Source organism: Schistocerca cancellata, chromosome 8 (assembly GCF_023864275.1).
Source record: "Schistocerca cancellata isolate TAMUIC-IGC-003103 chromosome 8, iqSchCanc2.1, whole genome shotgun sequence".
Taxonomy (NCBI): Eukaryota; Metazoa; Arthropoda; class Insecta; order Orthoptera; family Acrididae; genus Schistocerca; species Schistocerca cancellata.
The window spans coordinates 353,499,431-353,517,414 of NC_064633.1; positions in this window are offsets into that span (position 1 = coordinate 353,499,431).

Here is a 17,984-nt window from a genome sequence, read left to right on the forward strand (position 1 = left end):
TACTGAGCACACAGCCTATTAAGAACCATTTCTCGCTGTCTGCAATGTTGAGGGGACCGCCAGAGTCGTCGTGACGTCAGAGTAATTATAGTTTCTTTAATAATATTGTTACTTCTGTTCGTTCATTGCGTTTTTCTTTCAGTTACCTTCTCTACAATACCGTAGCAGTACTTTATATGCACGGTCCAAGTTTTATCGAGCTGAGTTTACATCAAGGGAAAGTTATTCTCGTTTTTAAGTTTCGCCCACTAGTGTATTTGAACTACATAGAATAATATCGCTGTCGATTCTGATAGTGTAAAGGCTTTAACATACTGAGCTCCAAATCTGTGGCAATATTTTCTCTGGATTTGTCCCTGCAAACAGGGGAAATTACGTGGTACCACGTGGTGCGACACAAGATAAATCGTGGCACAAATCAGCTGTTATTTCCTTCACCTTTCGATAAATATTTATATGTTTCATTAATCTTTTTTTTCTTCAGATACTGATGTTAACACCTGAGATAATGTAATAAAGGTTACAGCTTGTGAACCGAATGTATGATTGTCTTCGTCACATGGTCCACCCAATACACACATCCTTTGTTCCCTGCCATTGTGACATACAGTTGAGACGTGTGTATCATACATGCTTTGTTATATTTTCAGAATGCCTTCTTCGAGTTGTAGGTGCTTTCATAATAGGCCATAAATTGTTTCATTACTCATTTCGCAACAATAAATCAACTAATCGACAGAACAACAGTAACTATGTCATGGCTACTGCATTACTGTAGGGTTTACAATGTATTATTATTACTATAATAATAATAATAATAATAACTGTTATTATTGTTTTTGTTGTTTGTGGCAGTGACAGAGTGAATCTTCCAATTTCTGACATTTCAGGAACAACGAGTCCATCACTCAACTGACGTACTAATAGTAAATATAGTGCACACATTTTTTTATTTAGCTGATTGAAGGTGTCTCCAGGGAGAGAAGTGGTGCAGAGTGAGTACGTCTTGTAACAAGCGTCTATCCACAATGAAGATAGTTAGCTTTCATTTCTGAGAAGGAGTCGTCCGTAGCAGTCACGATTCACTGACAATTGCTTGATAGGTCTACAACAAGAGGTTGTTAGAAATAAACACTACCAGTTGCCTCAATCACGTTTTTATTTTCTTCAGTTAGGCGCTGATTTTGATGATGGGGGGGTGGGGGGGGGGGTGGGAGGGAGGGTTCCAGGTAATATCTGATTTCGCTGAGGGTAATGGTCTCAGAAAGGCTGGGAACCGCTACATTACACGGTGTAATGCTTATTTCTGCGTACCCTCTCAGTCTGTAGTACGAGTTGAGAATGCAAAGAGCAACGAAGGCATGTAAATATAAAGATTGTGGCAAAATCTCATAGACACACGATTATGTGTCAAGAAACGAAAATCTTATCTTATACATCTGCCAAGTGAGAGTCTGCCATTAAAGAAGCGGTTGAGGACAACAACAACTTAAGCTGGGAGAGCAATGGTGCAAGGAAACTGGCTCTCGAAGCTAAAAGAGGGAAACATAAGCTGAGTTATCGATCATGTAAAGGAATCGAATGACTACCATCTTCCTCCATCAAAGAAATCGACATAATCTCTGGAAGCACGTGGATGTTCCGTGGCTTCGTGACGTCTCCATGATACAATTAGGCCAACTTAATATGGTGGTTTTAGATTAGATTAGATTTACTTTCATTCCAATTGATCCGTAGTGAGGAGGTCCTCCAGGATGTGGAACATGTCAGAAAAACGACAATACATGACAAATATTTACAACTAAAACAAATAAGCTAATGTACCATTCCACAGGTCCCAAGTGGAATGATCGTAATTTTTAATGAACACTAAGAGTCATTTTACAAATACTAATGCACTGAATTTAAAATAAAAAAGTTTTTTATTTATTTATAAGGTAATAAACATGTAATACAACTACTGTAATACTTATTTACAATGAACACATTACTGCACTGAAATGGTGCAGAAGTTAGATTATACTTACACACAACCACCCACCCACCCACCCACACACACACACACACACACACACACACACACAAACACACACACATTTTCAGTGAACACATTACTGCACTGAAATTGTGCAGAAGTTATGTTGTACTTATATACAAATCAGTTGGTTTTACTAAGAAATTCATCAATGGAGTACATCTACATCTATACTCCGCGAGCCACCTTACGGTGTGTGGCGGAGGGTACTTATTGTACCACTATCTGATCCCCCCTTCCCTGTTCCATTCACGAATTGTGCGTGGGAAGAACGACTGCTTGTAAGTCTCCGTATTTGCTCTAATTTCTCGGATCTTTTCGTTGTGATCATTACGCGAGATATATGTGGGCGGTAGTAATATGTTGCCCATCTCTTCCCGGAACGTGCTCTCTCGTAATTTCGATAATAAACCTCTCCGTATTGCGTAACGCCTTTCTTGAAGTGTCCGCCACTGGAGCTTGTTCAGCATCTCCGTAACGCTCTCGCGCTGACTAAATGTCCCCATGACGAATCGCGCTGCTTTTCGCTGGATCATGTCTATCTCTTCTATTAATCCAACCTGGTAAGGGTCCCATACTGATGAGCAATACTCAAGAATCGGACGAACAAGCGTTTTGTAAGCTACTTCTTTCGTCGATGAGTCACATTTTCTTAGAATTCTTCCTATGAATCTCAACCTGGCGCCTGCTTTTCCCACTATTTGTTTTATGTGATCATTCCACTTCAGATCGCTCCGGATAGTAACTCCTAAGTATTTTACGGTCGTTACCGCTTCCAATGATTTACCACCTATGGCATAATCGTACTGGAATGGATTTCTGCCCCTATGTATGCGCATTATATTACATTTATCTACGTTTAGGGAAAGCTGCCAGCTGTCGCACCATGCATTAATCCTCTGCAGGTCTTCCTGGAGTACGTACGAGTCTTCTGATGTTGCTACTTTCTTGTAGACAACCGTGTCATCTGCAAATAGCCTCACGGAGCTACCGATGTTGTCAACTAAGTCATTTATGTATATTGTAAACAATAAAGGTCCTATCACGCTTCCTTGCGGTACTCCCGAAATTACCTCTACATCTGCAGATTTTAAACCGTTAAGAATGACATGTTGTGTTCTTTCTTCTAGGAAATCCTGAATCCAATCACAAACCTGGTCCGATATTCCGTAAGCTCGTATTTTTTTCACTAATCGTAAGTGCGGAACCGTATCAAATGCCTTCCTGAAGTCCAGGAATACGGCATCAATCTGCTCGCTAGTGTCTACGGCACTGTGAATTTCTTGGGCAAATAGGGCGAGCTGAGTTTCACATGATCTCTGTTTGCGGAATCCATGTTGGTTATGATGAAGGAGATTTGTATTATCTAAGAACGTCATAATACGAGAACAGAAAACATGTTCCATTATTCTACAACAGATTGACGTAAGCGAAATAGGCCTATAATTATTCGCATCTGATTTATGACCCTTCTTGAAAATGGGAACGACCTGCGCTTTCTTCCAGTCGCTAGGTACTTTACGTTCTTCCAGCGATCTACGATAAATTGCTGATAGAAAGGGGGCAAGTTCTTTAGCATAATCACTGTAGAATCTTAAGGGTATCTCGTCTGGTCCGGATGCTTTTCCGCTACTAAGTGATAGCAGTTGTTTTTCAATTCCGATATCGTTTATTTCAATATTTTCCATTTTGGCGTCCGTGCGACGGCTGAAGTCAGGGACCGTGTTACGATTTTCCGCAGTGAAACAGTTTCGGAACACTGAATTCAGTATTTCTGCCTTTCTTCGGTCGTCCTCTGTTTCGGTGCCATCGTGGTCAACGAGTGGGTAGAAGGAGTTGGCCACCAATAAATCCTTTAGGCTTCTCTTAAACTGAATTTCATTGGTTGTTAAGCTTTTTATGGCTGCTGGCAAGTTATTGAAAATGTGTGTTCCTGAATAATGCACACCTTTTTGTACAAGACTAAGTGACTTTAAATCCTTGTGAAGATTATTCTTATTTCTCGTATTGATTCCATGAACTGAGCTGTTGGTTTGAAAAAGTGATATATTTTTAATGACAAATTTCATTAAGGAATAAATATATTGGGAAGCTGTAGTTAGTATCCCTAGTTCCCTAAACAGGCCTCTGCAGGATGTTCTTGAGTTCACACCACATATGATTCTTACTGCACGTTTTTGTGCCCGGAAAACTTTAGCTTGGCTTGATGAATTACCCCAAAAAATAATCCCATATGACATTATGGAATGAAAGTAAGCATAGTATGTCAGCTTTTTCATTTTTATATCCCCTATGTCTGACAAAATTCGCATTGCAAACAGAGATTTGTTAAGACGCTTCAGCAGTTCTGTGGTGTGCTCCTCCCAGTTGAATTTATTATCAAGCTGTAATCCCAAGAATTTAACACTGTCCACTTCTTCTATCTTCTTGTCATCGTATGTTAGACATATACTCTTGGGACACCCCTTACAAGTTCTGAACTGCATGTAGTGTGTTTTTTCAAAGTTTAGTGACAAAGAATTGGCTAGGAACCAGTGATTAATGTCCATAAATATTTTATTGGCTGATCTTTCTAAGGCTACACTTGATTTGCTATTTATTGCAATGTTTGTATCATCGGCAAACAAAACAAACTTGGCTTCTGGTAATGTTACTGATGAAAGGTCATTGATATACACATGGAAAAGTAAGGGCCCCAAAATGGAACCTTGTGGGACCCCACATGTAATTAGTTCCCAGTTGGATGATGCCTGATAGCTTGATAGATGTCTCTTTCCTAATAACACCCTTTGTTTCCTGCCAGAGATATAAGATTTGAACCATTTTGCAGCATTTCCTGTTACACTATAGTATTCTAGTTTACTTAAAAGGATATTGTGATTTACACAGTCAAATGCCTTTGACAGATCACAAAATATACCAGTTGCCTGCAATTTTTTGTCTAATGAATTAAGCACTTTTTCACTGTAAGTGAAGATAGCCTTCTCAATATCAGAACCTTTTAGAAATCGAAACTGTGACTTTGACAGTATGTTATTTGAGATAAGATGGTTATAAAGACGACTGTACATTACTTTTTCGAAAATTTTTGAGAATGCTGGCAACAGTGAAACTGGACGGAAATTTGATGCTATTTCTTTATCTCCCTTCTTAAACAGTGGCTTAACTTCAGCATATTTCAGCCATTCAGGAAATATTCCACTGATAAACGACTGGTTACACAGATAGCTTAATATGTTACTTAGCTCAGAATCACATTCTTTAATTAACTTTGTTGATATTTCATCATACCCACTAGATGTTTTTGATTTTAAAGATTTTATGATGGACATTATTTCTGTTGGGGTAGTGAGGATCATATTCATATTATGGAAGTTACTTGAAATGTCTGGTCTAAGGTAATCCATAGCAGCATCTACCGAACCTGACAACCCCATCTTTTCAGTAACAGTTATAAAATGTTTGTTAATAAGTTCGGCAACACTATACACATCTGTCACCAATGTATCATTTACTCTTAATGCTATTTGTTCCTCTTCATGTCTGGTTCTACCGGTCTCCTCCTTCACTATATCCCATATTGTCTTTATTTTGTTATCTGATATGACTATCTTTTCCTTGTAATATATTTGCTTTGACATCCGTATTACAGTCTTTAATATTTTGCAGTGTGCTATAGCATCAACATTGGAAATGTTTCGGATTGACAGATACAGTTTTCTTTTTGTTTTACAAGATACCCCTATTCCTCGAGTAATCCATGGCTTCTTTGTAGACTTTGCTCTAACCTTGGTAAGTTTTGGGGGAAAGCAGTGTTCAAATAACGTAAGCACTTTATTAGCAAAAATGTTATATTTTTCATTCATGCCATGAGCACTGTAAACATCAGTCCAGTGAATGTCTCTGAGGAGTGTCCTAAAATAATCAATTTTTGGCTTACTGATTACCCTCTTGAGCTCAGATTTAACAGATTTTATATCCTGTACAGTATTAACATTTAACAGAAGGAACTGCATGTCATGGTCTGAGAGGCCATTGACTATTGGTTTTGTAATATAATTTAGATCATTGGACTTTTCTATAAAGATATTATCAATGGCTGTTTGTGAGCAAGTGGCTATCCTAGTGGGGAACTTTACTGTGGGAATTAAGTTGAATGATAGTGTTACTAACTCAAATAAGTTCTTATTGGGAGAGTCTTTAAGGAAATCTACATTGAAATCACCAGCAACCACTATTTCTTTGTTTTTGGTTGTTAAATGGGCCAGTACAGCTTCGAGGTGGTTTACAAACAGATTAAAGTTACCTGCAGGTGCTCGATATACACTTAATATTATGAAAGATTCTTTGTGAAAATCTAATTCTGTTGCACATGCTTCCATATGCTGTTCTAGGCAAAATTTATGAATGTCTATGTTCTTAAATTTATGACAGTTCCTGATGAATGTGGCAACTCCTCCTTTCTCCATTTCTGATCTACAAAAGTGAGATGCTAACCAAAACCCTGTAACACTTAAAAGTTCTATACCAGTGGTCACATGATGTTCCGAGAGGCAGATTATGTCAGCTGGGTTTGAAGACTCTAATTCATCTATGCAGATAGTTAATTCATTAATTTTATTTCTCAGTCATCGAATATTTTGATGCAATAAAGATAGCTGACATTTCACATTGACTGAGTTAAAATTGGGTGGAGTTAAAATATCTGCTGACAGTTGAAAATTCTTAACCAATGGCTGTTTATGTTGATATAATAAGCTGGAATTATGTTTTTTGATTTCTTTCTCAATCTGAAGGTTTGTCTCAGTTCTAACCTCTCTTAAAATTTGCTTTCTTTCTGTCTTCCCTACCCTAAAAAAGGGTCTTTTCTGAATCCTATAACCACTGGTATTTTACCACTCATGACAGTGCCTCCCCCCTTTAACTTTCCTGCTATTTCCCCAGCCAATTTACCCTTCCCCTTCCTGTTGAGGTGAAGGCCATGCCTAGTATAATCCCACCTACTGATAAAATCAACATGAACCACACCAATGTGTGACCCCGCACCCGACATGAGCAGCCGTTCCAGCTCCAAATTAACTCTCTTGACAGAAGAGTTCAAATGAGGTCGGTCATGGCGCCCAAGAACAGATACAAACTCAACACTGGTATGCTTCGATGCTGATGCAATCTTCGCCAGGTCACACTCTATACTGTACCCAGGATCTCTGTCAATACTGTTACCTGCCCCACCCACTATAACCACGGTGTCTTCCTTAGTGAAATCTTTGCAAAGTGATCCTAAATCCTCTGTCACCTGCTCCAGACGAGCACTAGGTTTAAAAACACCTAGAGAGACGGCCTATTACTGAGAGATAGCTCCTGAATATGACGCTAGAGGATCTCTCGGAAGCTTGAGTTTAGCAAAAAGTTTGAAAAATATTTATCCAAGAATGACGCCGTTCTGTTACTAAGTTATTGTTTACATTTAAATCGGTTAAAGAAACTTCCTATCACACCACAACTGTGTGCAGAATAAGGACTTAGACTTTCGGAACAGCCGGCCGCGGTGGCCGAGCGCTTCTAGGCGCTTCAGTCCGGAACTGCGCGACTGCTACGGTCGCAGCTTCGAATCCTCCTCGGGCATGGATGTGTGTGATGTCCTTAGGTTAGTTAGGTATAAGTAGTTCTAAGTTCTAGGGGACTGATGACCTCAGATGTTAAGTCCCATAGTGATCAGAGCCATTTGAACAATTTTGAACTTTCGGAGAAATGCACTTAGCCATTGAGCTATTAAGATACGACTCCCGACCCACATTTACAGTTTTATTTTGCCACCACCTTTTTCATATTTCCAGAAACTTCACAAAGGTACTCCAGCAATGCTTGGGGACTAGCTCTCCTAGAAGAAAGGATATCGTGAAGAAATAACATCTTAGGTAACTGTTTCCAAATCACATCGTTCATTCTGCAACGGAATGTGCTCTTTTTTTAAAAACTTTCTGTTAGGGTGAAAAATTCATTCTGGAAAGTGCTGCTTGCGTTAAGCATTATGTCGAAATACAAACAATTAAAATAAGCTCCTGTGAATTTGTCCTTTTACCTCTGTTTGTATTTCTATTGTTAATTATAATGGACAAGGGTCTTCAGGTATTTGGCCAATGTTCTTCCTCACAATCAAGCAAGAAGTGGTTGAGTTATTTTCGACTCGCTGTGTGATCAGTTTAGTTAGGTTTCCCGAGAACAAACTAGGCGAATGCGGAAGGTACCTTCAACAAGTTTAGGGCTGTTACCTATAACAATGTTTCAACATTAACTGCCAGTGCTTCGGCTGTAAGAAATTCATCGAGGAAACGTTATATTCGATCCTTCAAAGTCGAGCCGTTTGTGTTGGTAACTGTTCAGTGAGAGCACTTAGACAAAAGGTAATAACATTATCCGAACGTGGAGAGCTAGTGGTTAAACTGGAGCTCCGCACGTCAAAGTGGCTCCTCCAAAAGAAATATGTCAGTAACCGGTCGGGATCAATATGTGGGTACTCGTCTTTATCTACATTTTTCTTATATTTTTTACTACTTTCTTTACGTTACTTGCCCCATACAAATAAATTAGATCTGTATCGCACAGTCTCTGACTTAGGATTAGGAATGCAGTAATAGTTAAATATTTGGTTGGTCCTGTCTGGATATGGCTGTGGTAACAAAACATTTTTTCGTTGTAATAACACACGCAAGACACAGGATTGTCTTTTTAAATTATATTATTGCTGATTTGCTCTTGGTACACAACATTTTTCAAGGTATGCCCTTGAAATAATACACTTACTACTATTCCTTCTTGTCTAGTGACGTTAACTATCCCGCGTCGCCGGCCGTTGTGGCCGAGCGGTTCTAGGCGCTTCAGTCCGGAACCGCGCTGCTGCTACGGTCGCAGGTTCGAATCCTGCCTCGGGGTTGGATGTGTCTGATGTCATTTGGTTAGTTAGGTTTAAGTAGTTCTAAGTCTAGGGGACTGATGACCTCAGATGTATAGTCCCATAGTGCTTAGAGCCATTTGAACCATTTATCCCGCGTCGTAGTGATGTTAAGTATGCCTCATTGTAATGGCAGATATCTGGTAATGGCGGAGCAGTTAACATTAAGCGTCTAGTTGCTTCGAATGACGAGTGACATAGTCTATAACTTCAGTGGCACCGTCTCCGCGTTTGAAAAGAGGGCGACAAAAGAATGCGTAGACAATAATGGGAATTTTTGTCCTACTTTATCTATCACTGCTGGTAAAATCATTTCAATTTTTCATTTTGATAATAGTTTTTACTGCGTTGGAGGCAGAAAGAAAAACAGATGTACACTTTCAGTCTGACATAGTTTCTACTTATAATTTTATTTGCTCCAGTTAGCAAAATGGTAAATTGCTAAAGTTGATTGTAGCCATAAATGCAAGTAACTCCGAGGTGCCGCGAAGTTAAGAAATAAAACGTGATCGCCAAACTTAAGTTGTGCGATATCGTCTTTCCGTTCAGAGGCATTGTCTTTCAAAAGCAGCTTTTTCCGAGTTATTGTCTTTCAAAGCTACTTGGCGGAAATCACAAGTCGACGGCTGCTTCGTCACATTTTGGAAGCGATGTTCTTTCTCCAGCGAACGTTTCCTTTCGTACTAAAGAAATTCGCGAAGTTTGTGTGATTGAGGTGTCTCCTACTTTTAACTGAATTTCGCTTCCTGCTGAAGAAAGACGTGACGCAAACACCATTAGCTCTAGAGCGAGTCCCTTTCCAACTTCTAAATTCTGCTCTAATGGTACCTTTTCTCATTTCATTTCAGGCGTAATAAGTTTCTCGCAGGGCGGACTAACGCTTTTCCGATATCTCAGCAGAGTTCAGCTTAGTGACTTTCTCTAACTCTGCGTAATTCTCGGGTCACGCAGCTTCTACGTCTGCCATGTGTAATTGACGATGCGTATTACGTAAGAAGCACATCAGAAGACACTCTCGTGGTACGGTGCGTTTCAGCGTAGCAAATAATTACAAGTATCGGGTCACATGAAAGTGGAATCCTTTTTAAAGGACAAAACCTCAGTAAAAGTTGTTCGTTTCGTAGTCTTAGCGTGTGGAAGCAGGTCTTACAACGCATGAACATTCTGTAATAAATTGCTCCTCCAGTGCCACTGAGATGATCGGTTTCAATACGAGTAATAATGGGGGAACGTAGTTGTTGAAAAACAGTAAGTAATCAAATTAATATCAATTATTTGTGTCAAGTTCATCTAGCAGATACAGGGGGATGCTGTCCAGTGCTACAGAAATTGTGTTCATTTCTACAGAAACTGTGCCTACATGGACAAGAGTTCAGATTCCAGAACAGCAATAGCAGTTTTCATTTCCAATGTTTCTTATACTCGTTTTGTTAATTTAAAACCAATTGCAAAATTTATGCTGAACAGATAGACAGACAAAAACGTGATCTACACTAAGGGAGAAAAAGATGATCATGGGATAGCGATATGCACATACACTATATGATCAAACTTATCCGGACACCCGGCTGGAAATGACTTACAATTTCGTGGCGAACTCCATCGGTAATGCTGGAATTCAATGTGGTGGTGGCCCACCCTTAGGCTTGATGACAGCTTCCACTCTCGCAAGCATATGTTCCATCAGATGCTGGAAGGTTTCTTGGGGAACGGCAGCTCACTCTTCACGGATGCTGCACTGAGGAGAGGTATCGATGTCGGTCCGTGAGGCCTGGCACGAAGTGGGCGTTCCAGAACTTTCCAAAGGTCAGGACTATGAGCAGGCCAGTCCGTTACAGGGATGTTATTGTCGTGTAACCACTCCGCCACAGGCCGTGCATTATAAATTGGTGTTGAAAGATGCAGTTGCCATCCCCGAATTGCTCTTAAGCAGTAGGAAGAAAGGAGGTGCTTAAAACATTAATGTAGGCCTATGACTAATGATAGTGCCCTGCAAAACAACAATTGGTGCAACCTCCTTAAATGAAATACACGACCACACCATAACACTACGGCCTTCGGATTTTACTGTAGGCCCTACACACGCTGGCAGGCGACGTACACCTTGCATTCGCCATTCCCACACCCTGCCATTGAACTGTGTAGCGTGATCCGTCACTCCACACAACGTTTATTCCACTGTTCAAATCGTCCAATGTTTACGCTCCTTATACCAAGCGAGGCGTCATTTGGCAGTTTGTGGCGTGATGTGTGATTTATGAGCAGCAGCTCGACCATGAAACCCAAGTTTTCTCACCTCCCGCCTAACTGACGTAGTACTTGTTATGGTACGTGCGGTGGATCCTGATGCAGTTGGGAATTCCTGTGTGATGGTATGGATAGTAGTCTGCCTATTACACGTTACCACCCTCTTCAACTGTGGGCGGTCTCTGTAGATCAACAGACGAGGTCGGCCTGTAACTTTTGTACTGCTCGTGTCCCTTCACGTTTCCACTTCACTATCACATCGGAAACAGTAGACCTATGGATATTTGGGTGTTCCGCGGAGCGCTCCATTCTGCTCTGTCACGATTTCTAATTACTACTGAGGTCACTGATATGGAGTACCTGGCTGTAGGTGGCAGCAAAATGCACCTAATGTGAAAAATGTATGTTTTTGGGGGTGTCCTAAAACTTTTGATAACATAGTGTAGTAAGGGAGAAAAAGCTAGCGATGTAGTAACCCAATTATCTAACGAACAAGATACATTATTTCTCTTAGCATCTTTCCTGTATTCCCATGTTCGCAATGGTTTTTTGTGGTGTGTCGTTAATGAATGTGATACACAGAACGCTCTAAAATATGAATGGGAGATCTTGAGAGAGTCCTTGTACGTGAATATCCATAAAGAACTTTCAGGGGTTTCTCCATAAAAATACACGTGTACGCTTTTATCTGCGGTGTTTAGTTGTCTGATAATATAATTAAGGAATTACGCGGAGTATCACATTTTTTTGTAACTATACCAGAACAGGAGGAGGATTTCAGACATCTGAATTGAGAAAACGAAAAATAAGTACATGCCTCTAGTGCACACAACCTTCAACAACTGACTGAAGAGTTTAACACAAAGAACTTAAAACAGGCATGGTTATCAGTTGAAACAAGATAAAAATAATGTACAGCCAAAACAGCAGATCAAAAAGCAAATAAAAAGATTAGCTCCGAAGTCGTGTAACGAAGTGACGAGTTGTATTCAGGATAGCTGATCACAGCAACTGGATGGTCACTAATTAGTAAAACCGACCTGGAGCTCTTTTGGTAACTGAACATACTTAGCAAAACTAAAATTTAACCCATCTGAAAGGAAAAGCATGCAATGAGTATGTATTACGATTACTTAACCGTGGCAATGAGGCATAGACTGGTAACGCGGGAACCATTAAAACTGAGCGTTTTGCTAATGCAAAAAATGGCTCAAAGCACTATGGGTCTTAACATCTGAAGTCATCAGTCCCGTAGACTTAGAACTACTTAAACCTAACTAACCTAAGGACATCACACACATCAGTGCACGAGGCAGGATTCGAACCTGCGACCGTAGCAGCAGGGAGGTTCCGGACTGAAGTGCCTAGAACCTCTCGGCCACAGCGGCCGGCCTTTTGCTAATGAAATGGTTCAAATGGCTCTGAGCACTATGAGACTTAACATCTTAGGTCATCAGTCCCCTAGAACTTACAACTACTTAAACCTAACTAACCTAAGGACATCACACACATCCATGCCCGAGGCAGGATTCGAACCTGCGACCGTAGCAGCCCCGCGGTTGCGGACTGCAGCGCTAGAACCGCACGGCCACCGCGGCCGGATTTTTGCTAATGAGTAATAGATGTATGCAAAATGAAAACTCTGAGGGCAGAGATGAGACCAAGATGACAGACCAGCGAAGAAACTGGAAGGAAAGACGTCACTGATCGGGTACCGAGCGCCGCGGAATTTGAATCCCCGCCAGACGTCATGGACGTCTCTGTACCATCGCGCCGTAAGCTGTGGCGGCGCGCGCGTCCTGGCCTGCATTTAGTGTGAGGGTGCCACAGTGGAACACGTGGTTCCAACAGCCAATAGCGGCGCCCCCGATAGAGTATTTAAGCACCTGCCCCTCGCTCAGCCAGCGAGTCTAATCGTTGCGTGAGTCTTGACACATCGCCTCGACAACAGAGTGTTTATCGTTCTTTGTTTTTCATTACTAGTGGACGTCTTGGATTCGTTTGGTTGCCGTTGCTTGTTGCGTGTTGTCGTCGTAAGATCTCTCTTCATCGTACGTCATTGTTTCGTGTCCGTCCTTACCGTTCGTTTGCTTGTTCGCGGGCCGCTCTCCGTTTGGTCCCGCTGCGCTTTCTCGGCCACCCCGCGACCGTTACGGTCGCGGTCACAACAGGTTACAACAACTATAGTTGCAGGGAGAATGAAGGTGAGTGGCAAGCAAATGCAGACAGCAACGACACAAATGGTTTCAAAATAGAATCCATCAACAGCGTTATAAATAATAAAGACAGTAATACAGAGAGAGGGAAAGCTGATCAAGAACAATTTAAAATATAAAAGAGCACAGCATACCAGAGCACAACATTTATTCACGTCATGACACACGGATAAAAAGTACCCTGGAGAAACGTTTTCAAGTAAAAGTAAGTTAGGGCCAATTCTACCATAGACAATAAGCAAACAAGGCACATTTAAGCAAAATAGACTGTATTAGATACAGTGTGCTTTCTGACAAAGTTTAGGAACTAGATTTGGTGAACATATTGTCAAGTAAAAGAAGTTATAAATAGATGAATGACGAATACTAACTTCACTTAACGAAGGTTTATTCAGCACTTGCACATACAAGAGCGCGGAGCGAATTGCCTCTGGCCAGAACACATACAGTGTATATACAGCTACAGAACATTTCAGTACAATGATGCTTGACATTTGTGGATACTTCTAGAATGTACTGGAACAGAATATAAAAATTAAAATCGTGCAGCGCAGGTGAGTTTTGAACTCACGATAGATTCAACAGTTTAGTACCATTACCAGTACTTCAGGGTGCTACTCAGCTTCTTTTGAGACATTGCTCCCTCCTTAAGAGAATAGTGTCACGGTGTTACGTCGTCCTAGTCCGAGAACGAGTCATCGGTCCTGCATACTCCGACTGACGATGAATGATGCGCGCCCTGGCGGTTATATTCTTAGAACTTTTTTGCCGTTACGCTCTTCATCACCTTTCTGCTTGTTACCTGTCGCTGGAGCTTCGAATTAATTATGGGTGTCGGGATCCTTGTAGGGCTTCATTCATAGGACATGGGCCGTATCTCTGATCTTTCGGCGTCTAGCGTCGGGGTAGTAACATCAGACAACTGTTTTACAACCTTACAAGGTCCAAAGTAGCACCGGGGAGCTTCTCAGGGAGACCAACCTTCCGAACATGAGTGAAGATCCAGACGAGGTCACTAAGCTGGTAGACAACAGGGAGGTGGCTCGCGTCATACATTCGGCGATCGTTTTCTTGAGCCTGCAGCATGCGGAGTCGAGCCAACTGTCGAGTTTCCTCAGCTCTGGTTAACACCGGGCCGATGTAGTCGTCGTCCACGTCATCAGGATCTAACGGAAACACAGTGTCCCTCCTCGAAGTCACCTCACGCCCTTGCAGCAGGAAAAATGGCGTAAATCCTGTGGTGTCTTGTTTGGCGGTGTTGTAGGCAAACGTCAAGAAAGGTAGCACCTCATCCCAGTTGCTCTGCTCAACATTGACGAACATTGATAGCATGTCGTCTAAGGTCTTATTAAGAAGTTCAGTAAGCCCGTTAATTTGCGGATGATAGACAGTCATCATATGATTAGTAATGTTGCACCGATGGTTTTTCTCTGTCACAAGATTCGACTGAAAAACTTTCCCTCGGTCCGTAATTAACGACCTTGGGGCACAGTGTTTTAATACAATGTCTTCCACGATGAATTTGGCTACCTCGAATGCTTCGGCTGTTTACACGACTTTTATAATGGCATAGCGTGTCAGATAAGTAGCGCAAACAATTATCCATCTACTGCCACTAGCAGACGTTGGAAATGTCCGAAGAGATCAATCCCAACACGTTGGAAAGGCGTTTCGGCTGGTGGAATTGGTATGAGACTGCCAGGTGGTTTCTGTGGAACTGCCATTCTCCTCTGGCACTCTCTACAGTGCGACACATAGTGACGGACACTCCTAAATGAACGTAAGCAGAAAAATCTCTTGCGGATCCTATCGTAGGCCTTAATAAATCCTAAAAGTCCGGCCTCAGGTGTGTCATGGAATTTCTGTAGAACATCTAAGAGCATGTGTTTAGGAATCACTGGTAGTCACCTCTTTCCAAACGGATCGAAGTTTTTCTTACAAGATGGCCGCGTTGACCGAGCGGTTCTAGGCGCTTCAGTCTGGAACCGCGTTGCTGTCACGGTCGCAGGTTCGAATCCTACCTCGGGCATGGGTGTGTGTGTATGTCCTTCGGGTACTTAGGTTTAAGTAGTTCTAAGTCAAGGGGACTGATAACCTCAGATATTAAGTCCCATAGTGCTTAGAGTCATCTGAACTATTTTTTTCTTGCAAATTGATCCATTAACTACCTTAAATTGTCGTTTCACATCCTCTGACCGATCTAAGGCAAGCATAATTTGACTTATCTTGGCGTCCTTCTTCTGCTCAGCAGAGAGATCCTGGAGAGCAACGAGACAGTCACTATCTTCATCAAAGTCTTGATGGTCCTGCACAGGGTTTCTCGAGAGACAGTCGGCATCTTGGTGTTTTATTCCACTTTTGTAAACTATTATAATGCCATACTCTTTAAGACTACTAGTGCCTACCTGGAGAGTTGTCCTGTTGGATCCTTAAGACCTGTCAACCTACAAAGTGAATGATGGTCTGTAACAGCTGTCAATGGCCTTCCGTAGTGACACTGTTGAAATTTGCGCTTGGCCCGGATCACAGCAAGACATTCTCTATCTGTAGTTGAGCAGTTTCTTTCGGCTTTTATAAGTGTCCTAGAAGCATAGGCTATAACCTTCTCTTTTCCCTCTGAAATTTGCATTCAGAACAGCACCGATCCCATACCCACTGGCATCTGTGTGTAGTTCTGTGGGTGCCCTTTCATCATACAGAACAGGTACGTGGTCAGTCGTCTGAGCTTTTAGCAGCACATCGAAAGAATCTTGTTGAGCGCCATCCCAGATAAATTTAGCATCGGATTTTAACAACTCTTGGAGTGCCCTCGCTTTGATACAAAAGACTTTGATAAAACTGCGGTAACAAGAACATAATCCGAGGAAGATTCTCACATCTCTAATACTTTTAGGAATAGGGAATTCCGTTATAGATCTAACTTTTTCTGGGTCTGGCCGCACACCTTCGTTTGACACAAGGTGTCAAAGTATTTTGATTTCTTTTGCTCCACTTTCTTGGATTACGTTTCAGTCCGCCTAGCTGGAGACATTTTAGAACGGCCCCCAGTCTTTTTATATGTTCATCAAATGTCTCTGAGAACGCTATAACGTTATCTAAATTACAAAGACACATCGTCCACTTCAGGTGACGTAGAAGATTATCCATCATCCGTTCAAAAGTAGCTTCTGCATTACACAAACCAAACGGCATTACCTTAAACTTATACAGGGCCTCAGGGGTGATGATTGCAGTTTTCTCACTATCAGCCTCATCTGCTTCGATTTGCCAGTATCCCGAGTACATGTCTATGATTGAGAAAAACTTAGCCCCCATTCAGACAATCTAGTGTACGTCAGTTCGTGGAAGAGGGTAAACGTCAGTTTTAGTTATCTTATTAAGCTTCCTGTAATCAATACAAAAGAGCCAGCTACCACCCTTCTTCCAGACTAGGACCACTGGTGCCGACCATGGGCTCTGCGAAAGCTGGATGATGTCATTCTTCATCATTTCTTCTGCCTCGTCGCGAATTATTCGACACTCCGATGGTGACACACGGTATGCTTTCTGGCTTATTGGTTGATGTCTCCAGCGCTAATCCGGTACTTCACCGTCGATTTGTCTAATTTGCTCTTTACCTGTGGATTGAAGCATTCGGAGAACCCTTGATGAATGGCAAGTAGCTTCTTCTGTTGTTCGTTAGTGAGATCTGGTAATAGTCGAGCTAGAAGATCTTGCCTCGCCCACAGACTGGGCATGGGAGGTTTCTATGGCGCTCAGCAGTTCTTCAATTAACGGCTCAGCGTTATCTACGCACATGCGTTACGGAAGGATCTGCAGTTCTCGGCGACAGTTAACTATCCACAATTCACCGAATCCGTTCTTTAACGAGACTACAGAGGCTGGGATGACCAAGTCATTCTTCAGTGGTATGCTTCTCTTACATTCCACTACAAGATCCATGGGTAGATACATGGCATGAAAAGTGACAGTTACCTTTCTAGCGCTGACTGCAGGAATATCACTTCATCCAGCACACATAGTGTCCACACACTCGGATGCGAATCTTCCTCTCCACAGTATCTTATCTCGTCTAGCATAATCTTCGAGCGATCATAGTCTATAATTGCCTGAGAAGCTTTCAAAAAGTCCCATCCGAGAATGACGTCATTACTACACTCTTGTAAGACAATGAATTCTAAGGGCTGTGCAAAATGGTTCGAATGGCTCTGAGCACTATGGGACTTAACTTCTTAGGTCATCAGCCCCCTAGAACTTAGAACTACTTAAACATAACTAACCTAAGGACATCACACACATCCATGCCCGAGGCAGGACTCGAACCTGCGACAGTAGCGGTCACGCGGTTCCAGACAGTAGCACCTAGAACCGCTCGGCCACCGCGGCCGGCTCTAAGGGCTGTGTATGGCCACTTATACCCTCACGAATGGTACATCTTCCTGTAGGTTTTACAAATTTCCCATTAGCCACCTTCAGCAGAGATGTTTTGCTGTCGACGAATACGATTTTCTGCAACTGGCGACGGTATTTGTCA